General features: G+C 46.4%; 1 protein-coding gene and 2 non-coding genes across 3 annotated transcripts in view; 1 reads left to right on the top strand and 2 right to left on the bottom strand.

Annotated features, from left to right (window-relative positions):
- The window catches only part of DNAJC5B (DnaJ heat shock protein family (Hsp40) member C5 beta), a 32,388-nt gene that overhangs the window by 5,025 nt on the left and 15,699 nt on the right, over positions 1 to 11,664 (top strand). The gene's annotated exons all lie outside the window — the stretch shown is intronic.
- On the bottom strand, positions 6,603 to 6,689 carry TRNAY-GUA (transfer RNA tyrosine (anticodon GUA)). Its single transcript is given in 2 exon segments — positions 6,603 to 6,638; positions 6,653 to 6,689. It is a non-coding gene; the product is annotated as a tRNA-Tyr (tRNA).
- TRNAA-AGC (transfer RNA alanine (anticodon AGC)) lies at positions 8,943 to 9,015 on the bottom strand. Its single transcript has one exon. It is a non-coding gene; the product is annotated as a tRNA-Ala (tRNA).

The following is an 11,664-nucleotide window of genomic DNA, read 5'->3' as shown; positions in this document are numbered from 1 at the left end:
CAGCAGTCCAGGTGGGTTTACCTGTGCATTGCCAGTTGATCTGCTTCCATTGCTGTGGCCACCCCCACACAGCATTTGCCACTATACATAAGTCTATACAGAGATAAAATAATGGCCATTTTTCTCTTTCAGCAATGTCTAAAGCCAGCTGGATAGCTTTCACCTCTGCAAGCTGACTCAATTCACCTTTTCCTTCAGCGATTTCTGTGACTTTTTCTGAGGGACTTCACACAGTAGCTTTCCAACTTTGATGTTTTCCTAAAATATGACAGGACCCAGCAGGGCTTATTGTTTTTCATTTTCTGGTAGTTCATTTACAATGGGGCCTCTTCAGCACACATTATCTCTTTCTCTGGCAATATTCCAAAATATTTGCCTTCTGGCCAGTCAGTGATCACTTCCAAAATTCCTGGGCCACCGGGATTTCCTATTCAAGACCATTGTGTGATCAGTGCAACCCACCTATTCCACAAAGCAACCTTTGCATGATGTGTAGGATGTAAATGCATGGCTGGATACAGAAAATATCCAGCGCAGCAATGGCAATCAGAATGCCAAGAGGAGCTGTTCTTCTATACTAATCACATCTGAAGCAGCTCAAACTCCTTCATATGGTGCCAGTATTTATTTTCAGTTGGAGTATAGCAGGCCTTGGATGTTCTGTATCCCCAACTCCAAAACCCTAAAGAGTCAAACACAAGTCTCTCCTGATGCTTTTTGACAGTAGCTCCAGGTAGGACCATTCTCCCCAGCTGCAGGACATTTTTAATGTCTTGTCCTGCTTGGACTGGCCTGAGGGCTACTGTATGAAACATTTCCTTTTCAATTTGTTCAAAGACTTGTCATTGTTCAGGGGCCAATTGAAATAGTTCATTTTCCAGGTCAGTTAACAGAGGGGGCTTATGATCAGACTGCAATTTGGAATATACATTCTCCAAAAATCTACCATGCCTAATAAAGCTTGTGTTTACTTTTTGCTAACTGGTGGACACACAGTTGTTTTAAAATTCACAGAATCACAGAGTATTCTGAGTTGGAAGGGACTCACAAGGATCATCAAATCCAGCTCTTAAGTTAATGGACTGTACAGGGATCAAACCCGTGACCTTGGCATTAGTAGTACCATGCTCTAACCAGCTGAGGTAATCTCATCCATTGGGATCTAAAAACATATGTCTTGCCATTTTATGCCTAAAAACTGGATGTCCTATGTAGGTCACTTGACTGTACTTTGGTTTAGGGCAAAACCAGCTTCAGGAGATTTGGACAATTTTCTTCCCTTTCTCAAAAACTTTGTCTGCTGTACTTGCCATTTGATGATGTCTTCAATGTATTGCAGGTGTTCCAGAACTTCACCCTGTGCATCCAGTGTAATCTGGATAAGTCCACGGCAAATGGTAGGGCTGTGTTTCCACTTCTAGGGCAGTCGATTCCAGATGTACTGGACACTCTTCCAAGTGAAAGCGAATTGTGGCCTAGCACCCTGCTGCCAAAGGGATTGAGAAAAACGTGCTAGCGGTATTAATTGTGAAATACCACTTGGATGCCTTTGATGCAAACCACCTCCAGTTCAAATTGAAGTTCTAGCATGTCTGGCAAGGTAGCACCCAGCAGCAGCATGGCTTTATTCATTCCATGATAGCCTATTGTTGGTCTCCAGTCTTGATCGGATTTTCACTGTGGACATATGAGACTGTTTAAGGGTGAGCGAGTCCTGCTGATCACTCCTTGGCTCTCCAGTTGACAAATCAGCTTCATGCACGGGAATCAGGAAGGTTTGGCTGGTGTGATATTGTCACCATTTCGGCAACAATTGGCACCTGTTCTTCAGCCTCCAGCAAGCCCACAACAGAAGGGTCCTCTGAGACAGCAAGGAAAGAGCTGTTTATTTCCTCCTTCTCCAAGACAGTATCTGGAAAGCTCACCAGCACCCTTTTGAGTACTACCTTCTCCTGAGGTAGTCTATTCCAAGGATACATGGAGCCTCTGGGCCAGTCACAGGGAGGTGCTTTTGCTACACATTCCCAGTCAGGCTCACTTCAGCCTGCAATAGAGTCAGCTGTTGAGATCTGCCTATCACCCCAGAAGTACAGATGGATTCTGATCCTTTATAGCTTGATGGCATTAGAGTACCCTGTGCATCAGTGTCTATTAGAACCTTATACTCCTGTAGGTCTGATGTGCCAGGCCATCAAATCCACACAGTCCCGTAAACCCCACTGTCCCTCCCTGCCACCTGGATGGAGGCAGGAATCCTACTAGTCCTTGCCATAGTATTCACTACTCACTTCCCATAAATATGATTCAAAAATCCCTTCATCAGAGTCAGGAATAAGATCAGCCCTTCTACTCCACCTGGGAAACTGCCTACTGGAGACTGAAGCAGCAATTTTTCTGAAAGAATTCCCTTTTGTGATTGTTTTTCATTGCAAGGAACATACCTGTGCATCTAGGGTCAAGGTAGGCTTTCCATTCCACTTTCTCATGTCCTCTCAGGGGTCATGCAGGTAAAACCATAGAGTGACCCATTATATGTACCCATTATATCCTCTCTTGAGTAGAGGAATGCTTACTGCTAAGAGCTGAAAGGTCCACAGAGGTGGGGAGCAGAATCTATCCTCTTTGAGTTGCTGGACCTGTTTTTCCATAGCTGAGATGAAGCAGGAAGAGAGGCTTTCTTGCTATTGCTGGAGTTGGCCAGCCTTTTCATCCACCTTTGTCCCTCTCTGTCTTTCCAGGTCATTATTGCCAATGAGTTGGCATGCAGTGATGGTGCACTCCATAAAAACTTCCAACACATAGGTCATGTGCACATGACTCCATCTGGATCTTTGGATAACTGCTCGTTGTGCAGGTCATCAGAAATCACCTCCAGCACAGCCAGTTCTTTCAGATACTAGATAGCTTTGTCCATGGTGGTCCACTTCCCTGGATTACATTAATCGTCTTCCTTGAAGGAATACCTTTCCTTCATGCCCGACAAGAGTTGCCTCCAGAGGCTGAAAACTTGCAATCCTTTTCCAATCACTTCATCAATGCCCCCTTCATTAGGGTGGTTGGCTTCCTAACACTAATTCCAGGCTATGGGCCCTGTTATCCCAACATCAAAGCAGCCAGGTGGCACTGTGCTTGATGAAATCTTTTTGCGTATCTCGCACCTCACTCAGGAATAGGGATTTATGAGTTCTTCCTTTTCCTCCTCCCCTTTCAGCAGCCTCCTCTCTTCCTCCCCTTGCTCTTGTAATGGCCCTGCTTTGGAGTGGTCTGCATTGTCCACTTCTTCCTCCTGTTCACTCCTAGAAGAAGCTCCTTCATCCCTTACTAAAGGACTTGACTTCTACTTCGAATGTTTCTCCTTGTGTACAGGGGCAACTGTTATCAGTACAGGTTGATTCTTTGGTTCACGTGCAGTGTCTGTCACTGGGACTGGGATAGCCAAAGTGCCTGTCATTTTGTTGTCAGATCCAAAGACCTTCTCTTCTTCTTGATGTTACTGAATAGTGTTGAACAGGGCTTGGTAGGCCTGGGCCAGGCCCCAGCACATTGCAGTAAATTGATTCTTTCTGGAATTACCAGGGCAATACCATCCTTTTTCCAAATATTTTACTAGTTTTTCAGGATTCTGCTCTTGTTCAGGAGTGAAATTCCAAAATGTTGGAGGTGCCCACTGTCTTAGGCACTTGTCTGTACTATCACACACATCCTGCCACTCGTAACTGTTCAGCCTCAGAGCAGATATCTTGCTGGTATTCTTAAATAGTTATTTGAGCCTAAACAAGACCTGAAATACAATCAGGAGACCTAAAAATAGGAAGATGCCAGTTTGAACATCCTGACAATATTCCACATTCTCAAGAGCTATTGTAATTAGCCTGAAGGATAAGGGGAAGATGGAGGAAGGTGTCTGCCCCTTAGATTGCCTCTCCAAGGAGGAAAGGTAAAGGATGTAATTAGGAATAGTTTCCAATAGATGGCTCTAGAAGTACAGAGAAGACAGCAATAGTCGATTACAAATGCCAGATTAGTCTCACAACCATCGATTTTATCATGTCATAAGCCAGTGTTACAAAGTATGACAATATGATAACGTTAACCCAGACCCCAGAGGTGATAAACAACACAACAGGGAACATATATGGCAAGTCAGATGCTATATAAGGCAACTCTGAGAACAGACTCAACACCTCTGAGAGCAAATAAACCAACATTGGGACCACATACTATTAAACTAAATAATGAATGCTTACAACAAATTTGTTTTAACATACTCTGGTCAGATTTGTCATTATCTAAAACCTTTGAGCCCCATGCTGGGCACCAAAAAGAGCTGTCATGGTTTAACCCAGCAGGCAGTTGAACACCACACAACCGTTCACACACTCCAGCCTGCAAGAGGGATGGGGGAAAGAACTGGAAGCAAAAGGAAGATTTGTGGGTTGAGAAAAACACAGTTCAATAGGGCAGAAAAATAAGCGGGAAATGTCAATAATAATAACAGAATTAGAATATACAAATCAAGTGATGTACAACACAATTTTTCTACACCTGTAAAATGATGCCCAGCCAGCCATTTTCCAAGCAGTGGCCCCCAGCCATCTTTCCCCCAAGTTCATATATTGAACATGATGTGACATGGTATGGAATGTCCCAGTTGTGTCTCCTAGCTTCTTGTGCCCCCCAGTCTCCTCACTGTTGATGTGGTGTGAGAAGTTGAAAAGTCCTTGACTTAGCGTAAACTTTGCTTAGCAACAACTATAACACCAGTGCATTTTCAACATTATTCACACCCTAAATCCAAAACACAGGGAAGAAAATTAACTCTCTCCGAGACAAAATGTATATATAATAGGTACACTATTCTAAATGCCATCTCTCAGATAATGAGGAAAGTCAAAGAATACTTTCCCTCAATCCAGAGGCCTTGATGCTCTCAGAGAAGCCTGGGATGCTGTCATCTACTATGCTGCCCAGGTTTGCTGCAAGCTCCCCACAGCCTCCAGAGCACAGGCAAACCACACCAAAGGACCCTGTGTTGAGGCAAGGGGAAGGAATAGTTTTGGAGAATGCCAGCATTGATTCCATTGCCTCTCACATGTTAAACGAGTGCCTGACCACTTGAGCTAATTCCCCACCCTGCAGCTCTGCCTCAGGTCGTCTGCACCCAAAGCCTGGGCCTCCCATTGGCATTGCTCTTGCACCACCACCCACTTGCCCTTCACTTTCTTGCTGAAAGTGCCCCCTGACAAGACAAATCTTAGAACCACCATCCCAGCCCAGGGGTTGCCCTGGACAGCCTTTGCTGGTTGTTTTCTCCTACAAAAGGAATGTTCCAAAGCACTGGGCAGGGTCAAAGGTCAGCGGTGCAGCAGTGTCTGGGGTCAGAGCCAAAAAGACACTCTTTCAAGACAGAGTTGAACCAGTGACCTGAGGATGGCCGTGCAGGGAGCCCACAGTCCTCCGCTCTACCAGCTGAGCTATCGAAGGAAGCACAGGGCCATGCCCACTACCTCGCCCATCACACACTCATCCAGCACTTCCACAGCATCATGCCTCTATTACAGCATCCTGCTTCAAACAGACTCTGCTCTAAAATCACAACACCTTGCTCAACCCTTTAGCCCATCCTATCATGTGAACCACAAACAGAATCATTCCATAAACTCCTTGGATTTCATCTTCTACAGCTGGACTCTCCTCAAATAGAGCTTACCTAAATCTGGTTGCATCTTCCCTTCATTCTGTTTCACTGTGCTGTCTTTTGTCCTCTGGTCAAGCATCAAACAAATATAGAGCCATTCCTCTATTCTGTAACCTCCTGCAATCCTGAAGGTCATACAGTCATACTCTGAATCTTTCTCCAGCCTGATCATACCCACTTTCCTCAGTCCATCCACACAGAGAAATCATCCATGCCTTGGAATTCTTGGTGGCCCTCCACTGAGATTGCTGAATTTTATTGATTTTTCCTGTACATGAAATTCTTGATGGCCCTTCAGAGGTTGCTCTATTTCATTGATGTCTTTTCTGCACAGGGGATCTCAAAACGGGACACAGTACTTAAGATGACATTTGATGCCTTCAAACAAAGAGGGAGAAACCTCTGTTAAACTGCCCATGAAGTTCTTATGGCAGACCTGGATGGTCTCCTACTTTTTTGTATTGTGGATATACTGCGAGCATCCACAGCCCCTGGCAAAGGGCCCTGTGTGGGGCAAGAGGAATTAAAAGCATAGGAGAGTGAGGGCATTGATCTCACTTCTTCTTACAGGCTGAGCAAACACTCTACCACTTGAGCTAATTCCCCTGCCTGAGATCCTCTCCCCTCACAGGCACCCACTCTCACTCAAGATGCCCTGCACACAAATCTGGGCCTCCAAATGACCTCTCACACCATCAAGTCACCCACTCACTTTATTGGTGGAGGTCCCTGAAAGTCCCAGTGCTCAAGTTCTGCCATTCCCTGCCCAGTGTTAACCCAAAACTGCTTCATGTCCCCCATCAAATGAAACAGTTCAAGGCTGGGCTAACCTAGAACAGGAGCAACCTGGGCAGGGCCAACAGGCAGCAGTGCTGCAGGATTTGGGCCAGAGCCAAAAGGACACTCCTTCGAGCCGGAGTTGAACCAGCGACCTAAGGATGGCTATGCAAGTGCCTACAGTCCTCCGCTCTACCAGCTGAGCTATCGAAGGAAGCTCATGAGCAAAACACCTCATATGCTCATCACATACTCATCCAACCATTCGGGTCTCACACCATTCCCATGTATCTTCATGACTCTCTTCTGCAGGAAATAAGAAAGACTTGCCTTGGATCACATCGTCTGTCAATGCCTACAACTCCTCACCAGGACAGGCCCAGCCATGGAGGCTCACTCCTAGTGAGCATCCAGAAGAGACAGTGTTATCATCACGGTAAGGCAGGGACAGCTGCAACAAGGAAGTCACTGCACAGGTCAGAGTGATGATCATGTCCAGTGACTGACAGTCAGGTCCAGACTGACAAGCCAGAGCTTAGGTCAGTGCAGGAGATTCATCTGCACATCAGATCTGGATCCCAGGTCTCTATGGCTTCATATTGCTATGGCTGTGACAATGACTGAGTTAGAGGCCAGAACTCCTAGTGTTTAGCATGGAAAGAGAGTGAAGGCCCAGAGGCGAACATAAAGAGAGCTCCTGTGCCAACAGGTGGAGGTGAAGGTCCCATGTGAAGCAGGTCAGGGCCATTCAGACTGTCTCAGTTTAAAGTGAGACACAGGTGTTTTGCTGAGGATGAGTAATGAGGAAGACTCAGACTCCTCCCTCTAAGCAATTGTAAATCCGAAATTAAGAGGCTCTGACTGAGGGAAAAAACCTGCAGAAAAAGGAAAAATAACAGCCCTTTATTTAAAGATATATGTGTATTGGCAGAAACAACAAAAGAAAACAAGTAAAACAACCAAACAATACTCCTATACCCACAAATAATCCCCTTCAAAACATACTAATAAACAAGCAAAGGGAAAAAAATAAACAGTTCAGTTTGCACCCTTTAGTGCAATTCTAACCACAGTCAACAGGGGGTGCTGTTGGATCACCAGAAATGCAGAGCTTGTAGTGTCCTGTGCCAGTCACCAGGTGGCGCTGTTGGATAACTGGAGATGCAGAGCCTGCAGTTCTTTATGTCGGTCAGCAGGGGGCACTGTGGAATCACTGGTCGTTGCCACATGCAGTGACACCCTCCGGGGTGTGTTGGAGAAACCGAAAATGGGTTTCCCTCCCCCCCTACACACACTGGGAAAGGGGAGAGAGGGGAGGGAGAGAAACAACAACAAAAAAAAGGTCTTCTCCAATGGGAAAAGAAACCTCACTCTTTCTGCTGGCCAAATCGTGTGATATAGTTTTCCTTCTCCCTTTGATGTGCACAAGAACCACTGCTAAGGAAGAAAACAAAGAGGAATGGGGAAGCGAAAAAGGGGAAAAAAACCCGAACTCCCAAAAACAATTCCTCTCTGATGAAAAATCCAAGCAGGATCCACAGCTGGTAACCAGGCTGAGAACAAAATCCCACAGAGCTTCCACTCTGACCTTGTTCCAGCCTCAGCAGCAAGCCTGAACTCCTTCCCCCATTTCCCAGGAGATGAGATTCTGAGCCATTAACCAGAAGGCAGCTTCTTTTGTGCTCCTTAACGGCCCACTTAAGAGCCCTGCACACAGTGGGCAGGGGGAAGGGAAAAATTCCTGCCTAGTTTCCAAGAACCAGCAAAACCATGACACAGACCTATTCAGACACGATGCCTGGATGAGATATAGCGGTCACCATGCAAGAGAACTGGCAGTCCTCCACTCCACCAGCAGAAATTATTGGTGGAACATCTAACCACACCTTACCTTATCTTGTTGGCATGGAAACACTCCTTTTCTCTTCTGCCAAGTGTTTGAGCTAGTAACCCTTTTAGGTTTTCAGTTTCTCACGGGAGAGAAAAAAAATGGAACCTATCCTGCTTCAATTGTGGCTTGTTGCGTTTTATTCCTCCACCCATAACCACGGTAAAAGGCCTAACTCTTGAATCAGTAACTTCCTGATAGGCATTCTGATAAGTGCTCGCTTATCTCCCCCACAGTCCTTTCCTATTCAGGATCTACACAAGGTCACATTCAACGGCCACTCCTCAAAGGGCAGATGCTAACAAGTGTCCTGGTGGTCTTATTCTGAGTCTGTTGCACTTGATCAATGTCTGTCTTATTCATGGAGGCCCAAAGATGGGCAAAATATTCTGGATCCCATTGATTGTACTCAGAGGAAAGGGGGAGAATGTGTTCCTCCCATTCACAGCTCATGGTGCCATGGCCATAGTCCTACATGCTGTTCTCCTCTTTGCAGTGCACAAAAAGTTCTCCCTCCCTCCATATGTCATGGGCCCCTGCCAAAAGTCCCTGTGTGCAGGCAAGCAGAATGAAAAGCACTGGAGAATGCGGGCATCGATCCCGCTGCCTCTCGCATGCTAAGCGAGCGCTCTACCACTTGAGCTAATTCCCCACTCTGCAGATTCTCTCTGAGGGCCTCTCCCATCTCAGGCATGCATCTCTGACTCAGGCTGCCCTGCTCCCAAGGCCTGGACCTCCTGTTGACCTCACTCTTACACCAGCACTGACCCATTCACTTTGCTGCCGGATGTGACCCCCAGACAATTCCAGGACTCATCACTCACCATCCCTCACCAAGGACTCAACCAAAAATGCCATGGTTGGTCATCTTCCCAAACTCAGGCAAGAGCTCAAGGCTGGACTGCCATCTGAACAGGGCCAGAAAAACAGTGGTGCAGCAGGATCTGGGCCAGAGCCAAAAGGACACTCCTTTGAGCCGGAGTTGAACCAGCGACCTAAGGATAGCCATGCAAGGGAGCCTACAGTTCTCCACTTAGAAGGAAGCACAGGGCCATGTCCATTCCCTCACCCATCACAAACTCATTCTAACCATTCAGCTCTCATACCACTTCACACATACCTGCATGACACTGTCCAGAAGGAAAAAAAAGAAAGACTTGCCTTAGACCCATGCTGCCCAGAACAACTCAGGTCCACAACACCAAATCAGGACAGACCCAGCTCACTCCAGATGAGAGGCCAGAGAAGGGAGCACTGTCACAGCCAGGCAGGGACAACTGCAGAGGTCAGCGTGATGGTCAAGTCCAGTGAGTGCCAGGCAGGTCCAGATTGACAAGCCAGGGTTGAGGTCAAGCCAGAACATCCATCTGCACATCTGCGTATGCATCAAAGGTCTTTGCGACTCGATATATTCAAAGCTATTGCCTCAACTTAGCTAAAGACCAAGCCTCCTGTGGCATAGCATGGAAAAAGAGCTGAATGTAAGTAGAGCTCCTGGACCCATGGTGGACCTTTCAGATGTATTAGGGCACAAAGGCCCAGATAGATGTGAGGGTAGCCATGGAAGAGAGCCTCCAGCCCTCTGTTCCAACAGTAGAACTGTTGATGGAACAGCAGGGCCCCATATAAACTCTTCCTCTATGACAGAGCAGTCAAAGCAGTCAGCTTGGGTTCTACCTCGGGACATCTCTGTTTAAATCTCCTACAGCAGCCTGAGCTCAGGGATCACTGCAGCTCATTCAAGGCTTCAGCCAGTCAACTTACACCAACCTCCAGGCATGGAGACTGCACAGCACTCCAGGGCACCCTTCTTCTCCTACCTGTCTGACATGAGGAGAGAAAAAATGGAACCTGTCCTGCTTCCACTGTGGCCCATAGTGTCTTATTCCTCTTCCCATCCCTATAATAAAATGCCTAACTGTTGAATCAATCAACCTCCTGAGAGGCATTTGAAAGCTTCTTCTTAGCTCACCCTAAGCCTGCAGTTTGTCAACATCTGTCTTTCTTCTATGTAGTATAATAGAATGTTTTGGGTTGGGAAGGACCTTTACAGCTCATATAGGTCAACTTCCCTGCTGTGGGCAAGAGCCTCTTTCACTAGGTCAGACTGATAAAGGTCTGTCCAACCAAACCTGAGCTTTTGCAGTGATAGGGTGTCTACAAGTTCTCTGGGAAACCTGTTCCAGTGTCTTACTACCCTGATCATAAAGAATTTCTTTTTATGTAATCTAAATCTACCCTCTTTTGTTTAAAACCATTTCCTCTTGTTCCCTCACTACAAGACCTGCTAAAAATCCACTCCACCTCTCTTATAAGCCCTCTTTATCAATTGAAAGGTAGCTATAAGGTCTCCCTGAAGAGAAGGTCTCCCTTCTCTTCTCCAGACTGAACAACTCCAGCTCTCTCAGCCTGTCTTCACAGGGCATGTTCTATCACCCTGATCAGTCTTGTGGCCCAGCTCTAATAGGTCCATGTCTTTCACCATGTACTGGGGAACTCATGGCTTGACACAGAATTCCAGGTGTGGTCTCACAAGAATGGAATAGAGGGGCAGAATCACCTTCCTCAGCCTGCTGGCCACGCTTCTTTTGATGCATCCCAGGATATGGTTTACTTTCCTGGCTACAAGGGTACAGTTCATGTCCAGTTTTTCATTCACCAGAACCCCCTACTTCTCCACAGGGCTGCATTCCTCCCCCAGTGTGTAGTGATACTGCTGATTGCCCTGACCCAGGTGCAGGACCTTGCACTTGGCCTTGCTTAACTTAATGAAGTTCACATGGACCCACATCCCAACTCTTTTAATGTCCCTCTGGATGGAAGTCATGATAGTCAGTCATGATTTGCCCTTGATGAAGCCATGTTGGCTGTCTCTAAACACCTCCCTGTCTTCACGTCTGGACATATCTTCCAGAAAGATCTGTTCTGTGACCTGAGCAAGGTGAATCTCACTGCTTGATGGTTCCCAGAGTAATTCTTTTTACCATATTTAAAAGTAAGTTTTATATTTTGCTTTTCTCAGTCATTGAGGACTTCACTTGAGGAAGTATAAAGCTAAGCATGGATATTGATCAAATCCTAAGTAAAGAAGATTCAAGTACCCCAATCCATAGCTCTTTCTGCTCCTGATATAGCCCTGGATGCTGTTATTTTCTGTGCAGCCCAGGTGCAAATAGCTCTCAACAGCACCAGACAGCAGAGGGACCTCTGCCAAAGGGCCTTGTGTCCAGGCTAGGGGAATGAAAAACATTGGAGAATGTGGACACTGACTGATCCCTCTCACATGCTAAGCAAGCTCTCT

This window comes from Myiozetetes cayanensis, unplaced genomic scaffold (assembly GCF_022539395.1).
Source record: "Myiozetetes cayanensis isolate MyiCay16 unplaced genomic scaffold, myiCay2020 scf1, whole genome shotgun sequence".
Taxonomy (NCBI): Eukaryota; Metazoa; Chordata; class Aves; order Passeriformes; family Tyrannidae; genus Myiozetetes; species Myiozetetes cayanensis.
Note: the sequence above shows the minus strand (reverse complement) of the source record. Positions and strands in the feature narration are given on the sequence as shown.